Below are 12,471 nucleotides of genomic sequence, written 5' to 3'. Positions count from 1 at the left end.
AGATCATGACCATGACCAACCCAGTTAGATACAAAGAAAGAATTAAAAAAGGAAGCATTGGTTGATTAATAGATCTTGAAAAAATCATCCTCTAAATTAAACAAATTAAAGAAGGTGAAAGATAAAGATGATTGTCTTGTTGTATATAGTTTGTTTCCTTTTTTTTCAAAAGGATTATTATTCCTCCTTATCTTGATTGCTTGCTTGCACACTATGGTAGGTAATGCATTCTCTTGCCCAATATATGTATTATTAATATGCATCATGTATATATTTTCCAACACATTATTGGTTTGGGACATAAACCAATCCTATAAATTATGAAATCTTTCATGAAATCTCAAATCAGATCATATACTCATAATTGAACAAAGGAAACATGTTGGGTGCTAATAATAATAGTACATCTTCCATTTCTCTATATATGTATATATAAATATAGAAGAATTGTAGTGTAAAAGGTACCCTTTCAAGAAAATGATTGAAAAAGAAAAAATAATAGGCTTTTGGGATCTGCTTTGAGTAAGAAAATGTGGATATGTGCATGTGTACGAATATTTTAGAATGGCCCGGTCTTTCTCCCGACCGATAAACATTACCTAGATACAAAATTTTTAAATTTGAATGAACCAGAATGTGTGACTTGGGGATGGGGTTAGGAGTATGTGCACTCGACATAACTTTGACCTTGTAATTTCAAGTCACTACACCTTCCAATTACTTTATGGACTTACAGGTGACGCATGAAAACATGTTTTGACTTCGGTATATAAGGGTTTACTCACAATTCCTCACTTAAGCCCAAAACCTCACAATTCCATATTCTTTTTTCATTGCAACTGTTTTGGCTTTGGTACCTCATTTGCAACTATCCGAGCCTCATCAATATCTTATTTGTCAAGTTTTGTAGTAGTAATTTCTATTTATAGCTTGGATAACTGATTACTTGATTCAGATTCATTTTTTTACTTTTTTGGAAAAGAATTAATTCCTTGAATGTATTATAATGCTATAATTATTGTTGTACTGTAGGGATCGAAGCGTGTTTATTAAAGATTAATATTTGTGAATTTAGAAGTACATGCTAAGAATATCGAAACTTGCTTATTTATTTTATTAAGAATAATTACTTGATAATCAAGAGATATGTAAATTTAATATTGATAAAGGAGATTAATTTTATTAGTAGAATTAATTTTCAATTATATGAGTAACCATTTGAAGTTAGAAACATAATCCAAGGTTAAGAACAATCCTTGAAGTTTGGTGGTTAGAAAATGAACTTGTAGTATCACATGTGATCTCCTCACCACAATAAGATTCTTAATATCGATTATTAATTAGGTCTATTGTTTAGTTATTATGAATAAAATCCCCAGTTATCTTTCTAATATTTATGTGTTATAGTTGATTAGTTGGTTTAAAAACATAATCCAAGGTTAGGAACAATCCTTGAAACTTAGCGCTTAGGAAATGAGCTTGTGGTATCACATGTGATCCTCTCACCACAACTCGGTTCTTAATACAAATTATTAATTTAGTTTTATTAATTAGTTATTAATTCGATTTGGAAATAACTTCTTTTGGGAAAAAGTCCATATTTTTTTTTATCTCGAGTATTGAAAATATTTGCAGGTCCGACACAACTTAGATATCATGCACATTGAGAAAAATGTGTGTAAGAGCATTATTGAGATATTGCTTAACATACCTAAAATATCAAAAGACGGGGAAAAGAGTCATATGTATCTTTTAGATCTGGCAATACGGATTAAATTGGTAATAGAACATACTTGTTCCTAGCATGTTATACCTTATCGACGGTTGAAAAAAGAAGAAGTTATCAAACACTATATGATCTCAAGGTGTCGTTTGGGTATTCTTCAAATTTTAGAAATAGTATTTCAATGGAAGACTCAAAGTTGTACAGTCTTATGTCCCATAGTAATACAATCAATTTTGCCTAAACATGTTAGTTATGCTATTAATAGAATTTATTGGGGGTGCACTGGTTTGGATTTTGGTAAATTGGAATCGAACCAAACATAATCGATTCTACAAATTTGAAACCGAACCAATTCAATTACCCTATAGAACCAAACCAATCCAAACCAACCTTGGTTTGGATGGTTTGGATTGGTTTGGTTCAGTTCTTGGTTTTCATACTTTCAAAATAAAAAAAACTAGTATTTTTTTCTTTCAAAAGAGGAACCTTTTGGATCAGATCATAAATAACGCCTACTTTTAAAATGCAAATGATTTTATGATTAAATTTTGATTGAAATCTATATAAATTGAAAATTAGAGGAGGCTCAATCAGATTAAAAAAAATTACAATTTTTTAATTGGTATTTTAAATGGATTAATGAGGAAACTAATTCATAAATGGTAGATTAACAAATTCAAATCTAGATTCGTATAGTATATTTTATTTAACAAACATGGCATAAAAGTTCTCGTAAAAAAATGATGAATTAAATTCTTTGAGAAAGTTTTTCCATAACTACGTAGATGCATTTAAGAGTTGAGAAAGAGATTTATGTACATTTTTTTAAAATTTTTTGTTAGAAAAAAAATAGAGGAGATGAAGTTGAAAACTGCTTTCTTTCACTTTTTAATAGAATGGGAGTGGTGATCCCATACTACTTGTACTTTGCTAGTTGAAAGCGCCCTCGATTCGCGGGGTGCGCGGATCCGCTTTTGACCCTTGAGGTTTGGGAGTCGCCACCTAATTGTTAAGGTCTAGGAACCAAACTGACTCTAAAAAAAGCAAACTAATCTACGAAAGAGAAAAAGAGTCTGGGGATCACGTTACGGGGTTGGAAGGTGTTAGGCACCAACCCCGCCCGGCCAAAGCCGGTCTCTACTAACTTTCCAAATATATCACATTGCTAAAAATCTAGATAAAAATAAAAATAAAAAAAATTACATACCTTTCCGATAGCAAGGATTTTGTTCCCTCAGATCTGAGAAAAATAGTTCCTTGTACCGTACTCCCTTGCTTTGTTCTGTCTCCGGATTTGATTTCGGATCTCCGAGATCAAGGTATCTCCTTGTTTTTGGATCTGAACTCTTCAAGTTTGTTGTGGATTTGAGGGTGTTTTTGGAGGGATTTTAGGTGTTTTCTAGACTAAAATTGAAGGAGGGATGTTAGGTAAGGAGTTGGGGCTCCAAAACTAGGGTTTATGGGGGGCTAGGGGAGCTTCTAGACCTACTTCTCTTAGGGTTTATCATTTGATACGAAAATAGGGTGTGAGCACCTCTATTTATAGATGTGTTTAGGGGTTGATTTAGATAGAGTTAGTGTTTAATTAGAGATCTTTTAATTAGAGTTGTGTTTTAGTTAAAATTATTTTAGGTAGAATTGTGTTTTAATTAGAATTGTTTTAGGTAGAATTGTTTTTAAGTTAGAACTCTATTAGATAGAGTTATTATTTAATTAGAATTATTTTAGGTAGAATTTTTTTTAAGTTAGAACTCTATTAGATAGAGTTATTATTTAATTAGAATTCTATTATGACTTTTGGTCTTATTTGATTGACTTTTAATATTTTGACTTTGGTCTTAATTGATTGACTTTTAATATCTTGACTTTAGTCTTGCTTAATTGACTTTAATTTTGACTTCAATCTCACTTGATTGACTTTAATACCTTGACTTCAGTCTTGCTTGATTTACTTCAACTTTTTGGAGACCCCTCCTCCATTATTTCTTTAATTCTTTGGACCCCCAAATGGAGGGGTCCTTAAAGAAATATCTCACGAACCCTCAACAATTTTGCCTGAGAGCCCGATTGATCGATTTTTTAGGTTCAAAATTTTAAATTAATTTAATTAATATTTCACTTTAATTATTTAATGTTTTATTTATTAATTTCGAATTTTTTTATTATGAAAATTATGAAATTACCGTTTTGCCCCCGGAGAGGACTTTTCATGTTTTAAGTCAGTTTTTAATGTTGTAGGATGTTTTAGAATCGATTTTTCGTAAGAAATTCAATGGAAATATTATTTTGTGTCATTTATGAAGTTTTTTGTGTGAAATGGTTGTGAACTTTATGAGGGGCATTTTCGTAATTTTGTCGAATTCTTTTAAAATTGGTGAAATGATTTATTTGATTTCGATTTGTTATTTTATGTGTTCGAGAGAGTTTTATAAGCGTAATGTAGGGTCTAGGGTTGTTTTGATGTTAGGGGTAATTTGGTAATTTGGTAATTTTTTAGTGATTTTTATCGTAAAGCTTCTTTTTGTCTGAAAGATGATGATTTCTATGTTTCTGGGGTCGCATTTTCCTAGCGTAGCGTGATTTCTAAGGTTTTATCAGTTCGAGATACCTTATCCGGATTTCTGAAACACATCTGGTAACAAAATAAAGCAATGGAATACACATCCATCATTGGGAATCATTGCGATTGGGTTGACGAGTTGATTAATCAGGCGGATACAAAAATGGGGTGTTTACAGATGCCCCTCTTTGGCAGAGGGTTGAAGCAAACTAGATAGCAAATCTATTTTGGTAGATAATGCGATATCTGAATGCCAAAGCTAGTGACAGTTCATTTTGCAGCCTGATTCGGCAATTCGTCAGGGTGTTCGGATCCTTGAGGGTAAAGCTCTCCCCGAATCAAAAGGTTGTCAGGTCCTTGAGCGCAAACTCTCACTGACGGTGTCAAATCCTTGAATTTTAGAAAATTATCCTTGACTAACGTGACAACTGTGCAAGTGTGTGATTTAAAATCTGAGCATAATTTGAGCATAATCTGAGTATAAACTGAGCATAATTTGAATATAATCTGAGCATAAACTGAGCATAATTCCGAGAAAACCCTCGGCGGCATATGAACATAGTTCCGAGAAAACCCTCGGCGGTAACTGAGCATAGTTACGAGAAAACCCTCGGCGGCATCTGAGCATAGTTCCGAGAAAACCCTTGGTGGTAACTGAGCATAGTTCCGAGAAAACCCTCGGCGGTATCTGAGCATAGTTCCGAGAAAACCTTCGGTGGTAACTGAGCATAGTTCCGAGAAAACCCTCGGCGACATCTAGCATAGTTCCGAGAAAACCCTCGGCGGTAACTGAGCATAGTTCCGAGAAAACCCTCGACGGCATCTGAGCATAGTTCCGAGAAAACCCTCGGCGGTATCTGAGCATAATACTGAGAAAACCCTCGGCGGCATCTGAGCATAGTTCCGAGAAAACCCTCGGCGGTACCTGAGCATAGTTCCGAGAAAACCCTCGGCAGTAACTGAGCATAGTTCTGAGAAAACCCTAGGCGGTATCTGAGCATAGTTCCGAGAAAACCCTAGGCGGTATCTGAGCATAGTTCCGAGAAAACCCTCGGCGGCATCTGAGCATAGTTCCGAGAAAACCCTCGGCAGTACCTGAGCATAGTTTCTAGAAAACCCTCGGCGGTAACTGAGCATAGTTCCGAGAAAACCCTCGGCAGTATCTGAGCAAAATCCAAGATAACCCTTGGCGGTAACTTAGCATAGTTCTGAGAAACCCTCGGCGGCATCTGAGCATAGTTCCGAGAAAATCCTCGGCGGTAACTGAGCATAATTCCGAGAAAACCCTGGGCGGCATCTGAGCATAGTTCCGAGAAAACCCTCGGCGGCATCTGAGCAAAATCCAAGATAACCCTTGGCGGTAACTTGGCATAGTTCCGAGAAAACCCTCGGTGGTAACTGAGCATAGTTTCGAGAAAACCCTCGACGGCATCTGAGCATAGTTCCGAGAAAACCCTCGACGGTATCTGAGCATAGTTCCGAGAAAACCCTCACGGTATCTGAGCATAATTCCTAGAAAACCCTCGGCGACATCTGAGCATAGTTCCGAGAAAACCCTCGGCGATACTTGAGCATAGTTCCGAGAAAACCCTCGGCGGTATCTGAGCATAATTCCGAGAAAGCCCTCGGCGGAAACTGAGCAAAATCCAAGATAACCCTTGGCGGCAACTGAACAAAATCCAAGATAACCCTTGGCGGCATCTGAGCAAAATCCAAGATAACCCTTGACGGAAACTGAGCAAAACTAGAAGAGGAATGAATGAATTTTGGGAAAGAATGAACGAATTTGGAGAAAACTGATTAGAACGAACCGGAGAAGGAATAAATCTGGAAGATAATAAATCTGGAAGAGAAATGATTGATTCCAAGAATGATTGAATCTGGAAAAGAATCTGGAGAACGAAAGAATGTCATATCTCCTATGTGAGATCCAAAATGCTTTTGTTTGAACCTCAAGGATTTATCAAAAATTTTTATGAATTTAAAACCTGAGTTCTTATTTCTGTTGAACCTCAAAAGTTTTTCGAAAAAACTGTTATCAAGAGGGTAACCTTAAGTTTGGGGTTCCTATTTTTTAGGATTAACATTGCTCGAAGACAAGATGCCTCTAGTTTGACAATGTATGTGGCATTGAAGATAATTGAACACATCATGCAAAAATTAAAAAAAATGCCCCTAGTATAAGGGGGAAAAGAAGAAAGAAAATGCCCCTTGTATGAAGGTTTGAAATAATTGATTACCACAAGCGCAATAAAGACTCAACTTTTTAAATTTGATTAATTTTATTGGAGGTTTTGAGTCAGGCTCAAGAGTACAAAATTATTTTCTTTCGAGATTTATCATAGAATTCACCCTTATCTCCCTTGATTCACTTGGGGGAGTAAACATTTTCAGATCGATCGTAGACAAGATACTTGTGGCTTCTGAGTCTATGCCTGGTTTAAGCGAAGTATTGAACTTGATTATTCGGACTTCTGATGTTTCAGCTCGGACCGCTCTCAACTTGGGATTTTCTTCTGTTTTTTCTTTATTGCTCTAATTTTTTCCTAGATCGCCTTTTCAGGTTTTCAATCTAACGAGCTTGCTCTAGCTTTTGCTTAGATCACCTTTTCAGGTTTTCGATCTAGCGAGCTCTTCTCTTTTTTTCTTTGCTCTGATTGTTGCCAAAGTTGTCCTTTAAGATTTTCAACCTTACAAGCTTGCCTTAATTTTTGCCTAAGTCGCCCTTTTCGGATTTTCAACTTAGCAGGCTTCATCATTTTTTTATCTTCTTTTTCTCCTCCGCATTTCTGGAGTTGCTGTCTGATCATGCTTTGCTATCTTCCTTGACTTCTCGCACGGTACTTAGGAGGACTTTTATAGGTAGGCTTAGGACTGGACATAAAAAGAAAGGAATTTTGAGGCTCAAAAACACAAATGCCCCTTGTGTGGCATTTCATTTAAACTTTTTTCTTGAATTTTCTTCCCCATTTTGGATGATATTTCTTTCTCTTTTGAATTATTTTTTGATTTTTTGATTTTTGTGTGGGGAAATAGATTTTTTTTATTTTGATGTGATCGGGCCTGAAGTAACTTCTCAGGTTGCCTACGTACCCCAGAATTTTGGGATCAGACCAAGACGTAGTTCGAATCTTCCCTCCCCTAGGTTAGGTGATCGGGCTGAGAAAGAAAAAGGCATAATTTTTATTTTTGAAATGACTGCAAAGGGGTTGAGAAAGGATATGTTGAACTAGGTAACTGGGTAATATAATGATTGATTCGGCCAAAGATGGCCTCCTTAAATGTAGTACCGTTTGATTTGGTCAAGGTTGGTTGGTTCTGGTAATTCGATTCCATCATGATCTTGAAGTCTGACAGCTTTTCCCGGTAATATTTCTTTGACGATGAACGGACCTCCCAAATTTGGTTTGAACTTCCCTCTAGGGTCAAAAATAGGTGCCCGATTCTCTTTGAGTACTAAATCCCCGACTTGTAAGTGACGGGCCTTGATTTTCTTGTCAAACGCACGGGCGACTCTTCTTTGATAAGTTTGCACGTGATACAATGCTCTTAGTCTTTTTTCCTCGATCAAATTCAACTATTATACCGTTGGCGAACCCAGTCTGCTTCTGACAACTGACTTTCTAACAAAACTCTGAGAGATGGAATCTCCATCTCAACTGGCAAGACTGCTTCCATGCCATACACTAAGGAGTAGGGAGTAGCTTCGATGGAGGATCGAATTGAGGTTCGATATGCCCATAATGCAAATGGCAGTTTCTCTGACCAATCTCGATGTGATTGACACATTTTCCTGATGATAATCTTGAGATATTTTATTGGCTGCTTCAACCTTTTCATTAATCTGAGAACGGTAGAGAAAGAATGTGATGTCGAATCTCGAACTTTGAACACAAAGTGATAACCTAAGCTTTGATGTACGACCCATTATTAGAGATCAATACCGCTTCAACTGTTTCATTAATCTAATAATGGTAATCTATTCTGGGAGCTCTACCATGTTGAGAAGTCTAGCACTGATACATTTGTAAGATCTTCTTTGATATCATTTTATCAATTCAGTATCTAATCCGTGTAAGACAACACCCAAGCTTGCATCTAACATATCCTCATAGGCCTACGCAAACAAGTCTTTTGAAATTTCTAAGAAAATTCATTATCCCCTTGTGTTCCTTTAGAGATAAGATGGTTTCTTTTTGAATCTCTTTAGGAATTTATTTCTGTTCCGAGGTCAATGACCTTTGTTTTCTTGAGCCCGACTCTTATCTTCTTGCTCAGGAGGGGGTTCCTTATTAGAGGAATTTCTCTTTGAAGCCAGTTATTAGTTAACTCGTTAATGCACTCGAGGTATTCAAAAATTTCCTTTATCCAATCAAATTCAGAAGGGGCGATAAACACCTCTATAGACTCGACGAACTAACTTGACTCAATAAGAAAGAGTAGACTCAATCTAAGGAGGACATGACCTTGCTAGGAAAAAGGACTCGAGTTAACCCAAATGACTCATGAAAACTCAAGACTACCCAAAACGGGCTTGATGAGAACTGAGATATTGCTTACAACCGGTAGGATTGAAGCACTATGATTTTCAAAGAACAACTGAATGATATTGAGAAATTTTGAGGTCATTTCAAACTGTTGACTTGATATTGACGTTTACTCTAACTGACCGGATTTACAACCTAGCTAGACGATAGACGATTGAGCTTAGATACAATGATAACCCTTAAAACCTTTTTGAAGGTGAATTTAACCAATTTCAGTGTCACCCCCTTGATAACATTTTAAATAAACCCTGAGATTTTATAGAATTTTGTGCACCAATCCGTTAAACAATTCATCCATTCAATGATTATTCAGAAGAAAAATAATTTTATTGCACTCTTGAAAATAACAATTTTCACAATCCTGATTATTTTTTGCAATCATTTTCTTTTTAGAAAAACATATTTTGATAATTTTATAAGGTCCATGCAAAAAATAGATTTTTGGTAAAAAACATATTTCAAAAAATTTTCATGCAACAATAGATCTTTTGTAAATCATTTCCTTTTCTTTTGGAAAATATTTTCTTCTGAAAAATATTTTTTCTCTGAAAAATAGTTTTTATTTGGAAATCATTTTCTCTTGGAAAATCTTGTTCTTATGAAAAATATTTTTTGGAAAACGTTTTTTCTTAGAAAACATTTTTTCTAGAGAATAACACTTTTTCTGGAAAATATTTCTTTTGGAAAATATTTTTTTCTGGGAAATATTTTACCTTTGTAAACTATTTTTCTTCTTTGAAAATTTGATTTCTATTTCGATTTAAATGGCCCGGTCCATCAGGACTGTTGGATCGGGATGGACTGGGTCATTATTATAAAAGAATGGATTCTTTATTGGGTCGGTGCACCCATTTTGATTTTCAAAAATAATATTTTTGATCCTTGAGGACAATCATACACTCTGATCTCACCATTCACATCACTCACATACATTCATCAATCAACGGACTCCATTCAATAAACAACCCGGGAACACCCACGATAAGTTCGAGTCGTGACCTACTGGGAAGGTTTCTAGACTCTAAGCTTACTACGTGCAATGCATTTTTATCTGGCCACCCTTGCCCAAGCACACCTATATACATTTCGATACGTGGTGACTTGGTTTGATATACCGTGTAGGTGATAATCTAAAACCTCAATTCACTTCTCTGAAGCCAAAAACAACCAGTTTGATCTCCAATTGAGAGGTGGCGCACAATGCTGAGCAAGGGCCCACTTAAATACCTCTCGTCTAGAATAGACATAGTCTATCCCCCTCGTACAGTAGGGTACAGCGGGGCAAGATCTTGCTTAGACACCGGTTTTGACCAAGAAGTGCAATTGATATACTTAGATTACCTTTTATACCTACGGGTACGAGTCAAGATTTGTAGCTTTCATAAATGGTTTGACATCCCACGAGGGGACCGACCACGCACTAGTACTACGTTGGCAATCGGGACATGTGACTGTGTGGCTTACAATAGGAAAAAGGCTCAGGTTGCCCCAGCCTGGGTGGATCAATATATCTCTCAGAATCACCTGATCAGACGGTATTAATGCCCCCAGTTTGTTATACCCTAAGGTACGTGACTGGAGTTGTGGGTTTCATGAATGACGTCGCATCTCCGAAGAGACCAGGCCACGCACTAGTGCCACGTTGGCTAAATGGGACGTGTAAGTGCTCAAAACAGTAAACGTGCATGTGGTGTGTGCAAAGCAGGGCGGGGTGTGCCCGAGGCTTTTTTCAAACAAATGGGCCCATGGCTCAGATTATGTCATCACATATGGATATCAAATGAATATTGATCAAGAAAATAATTCAAAACCCATCACATCGAAATTAAGATGAAATCAAACACATCACAAATATATCTGTCAAGATCATGGCAAATCAATTAATGAACATGGCATATAATAATTGATCAAACAAACATTGCAATAGGCATAATTTTTATAATTTTTAAGGTCCAATCAATGATTACTTTTGGGTGATCCAAAATAAATCGAGATTCCAATAGGTGTTACATTGATGATAGAATGACAATGGTTGAGATGAGCTCACTCTCAAGAACATTAATTGTGCCAACATTAGATAAATTCAGATTTTCTGTGAATTAGGAAAATACAATCAGAACTTGCATCGATGATATCTAAGGCTCCCGATAATGAAATCGAGTGAACTCAAGTTCTAAATTAATCTACTCGATGAGATCTACATTTTATTAATAGGTGTTCAGACTTAGTTCTCACCAGAATATTTTGTAAAAACGTTTTAACGTTGCTGTCCCAACTTCATTCAGAAATAATTCCAGATTTACAGATTGAACTTGCATCGATGATATCTAAGGCTTCCGATAACGAAATTAAGTGAACTCAAGTTCTAAATTAATCTATTCGATGAGATCTACGTTTTATTAAAGGTTCCCAGACTTAATTCTCACTAGAATGTTCTATTAAAAAGTTTTAACATTGCTATCCCAACTTTCATTCGGAAATAATTCCAGATTTACAGATTGAACTTGCATCGATGATATCTAAGGCTTCCGATAACGAAATTAAGTGAACTCAGATTCTAAATTAATCTACTCGATGAGATATATGTTTTATTAAGAGGCTCACAGACTTAATTCTCACTAGAATATTCTCTAAAAAAGTTTTAATATTTCTGTCCAACCTTCATCATTCCATCATTTTCATAGGTCAATTTGAATCTTTCATTATTTAGGGGTCATCAAAAGTGATCCTTAATTGGAAAAAAAAATGCAATACCCAAAATCATCTACAATCAAGACAAAAAATAAATAAACAGAAAAAATAAATAAAATAAATCCAACTAAATAATAAAAAAAATTAGGTCATCTTGGCATGCTCCCATACTTGGGATTTTTCGAGTTTGATCCTCAATAGTCCCCAGCGGAGTCGCCACTGAAAGCGCCCTCGATCCGCGGGGTGAGCGGATCCGCTTTTGACCCTTGAGGTTTGGGAGTCGCCACCTAGTTGTTAAGGTCTAGGAACCAAACTGACTCTAAAAAAAGCAAACTAATCTACGAAAGAGAAAAAGAGTCCGGGGATCACGTTACTGGGTTGGAAGGTGTTAGGCACCAACCCCTCCCGGCCAAAGCCGGTCTCTACTAACTTTCCAAATATATAACATTGCTAAAAATCTAGATAAAAATAAAAATAAAAAAAATTACATACCTTTCCGATAGCAAGGATTTTGTTCCTTCAGATCTGACAAAAATAGCTCTTTGTACCGTACTCCCTTGCTTCGTTCTGTCTCCGGATTTGATTTCGGATCTCCGAGATCAAAGTATCTCCTTATTTTTGGATCTGAACTCTTCAAGTTTGTTGTGGATTTGGGGGTGTTTTCGGAGGGATTTTAGTTATTTTCTAGACTAAAATTGAAGGAGGGATGTTAGGTAAGGAGTTGGGGCTCCAAAACTAGGGTTTATGGGGGGTTAGGGGAGCTTCTAGACCTACTTCTCTTAGGGTTTATCATTTGATACGAAAATAGGGTGTGAGCACCTCTATTTATAGATGTGTTTAAGGGTTGATTTGGATAGAGTTAGTGTTTAATTAGAGTTGTGTTTTAGTTAAAATTGTTTTAGGTAGAATTGTGTTTTAATTAGAATTGTTTTAGGTAGAATTTGTAG

Source organism: Akebia trifoliata, chromosome 6 (assembly GCF_017979445.1).
Source record: "Akebia trifoliata isolate Shusen 1 chromosome 6, ASM1797944v1, whole genome shotgun sequence".
NCBI lineage: Eukaryota > Viridiplantae > Streptophyta > Magnoliopsida > Ranunculales > Lardizabalaceae > Akebia > Akebia trifoliata.
Note: the sequence above shows the minus strand (reverse complement) of the source record.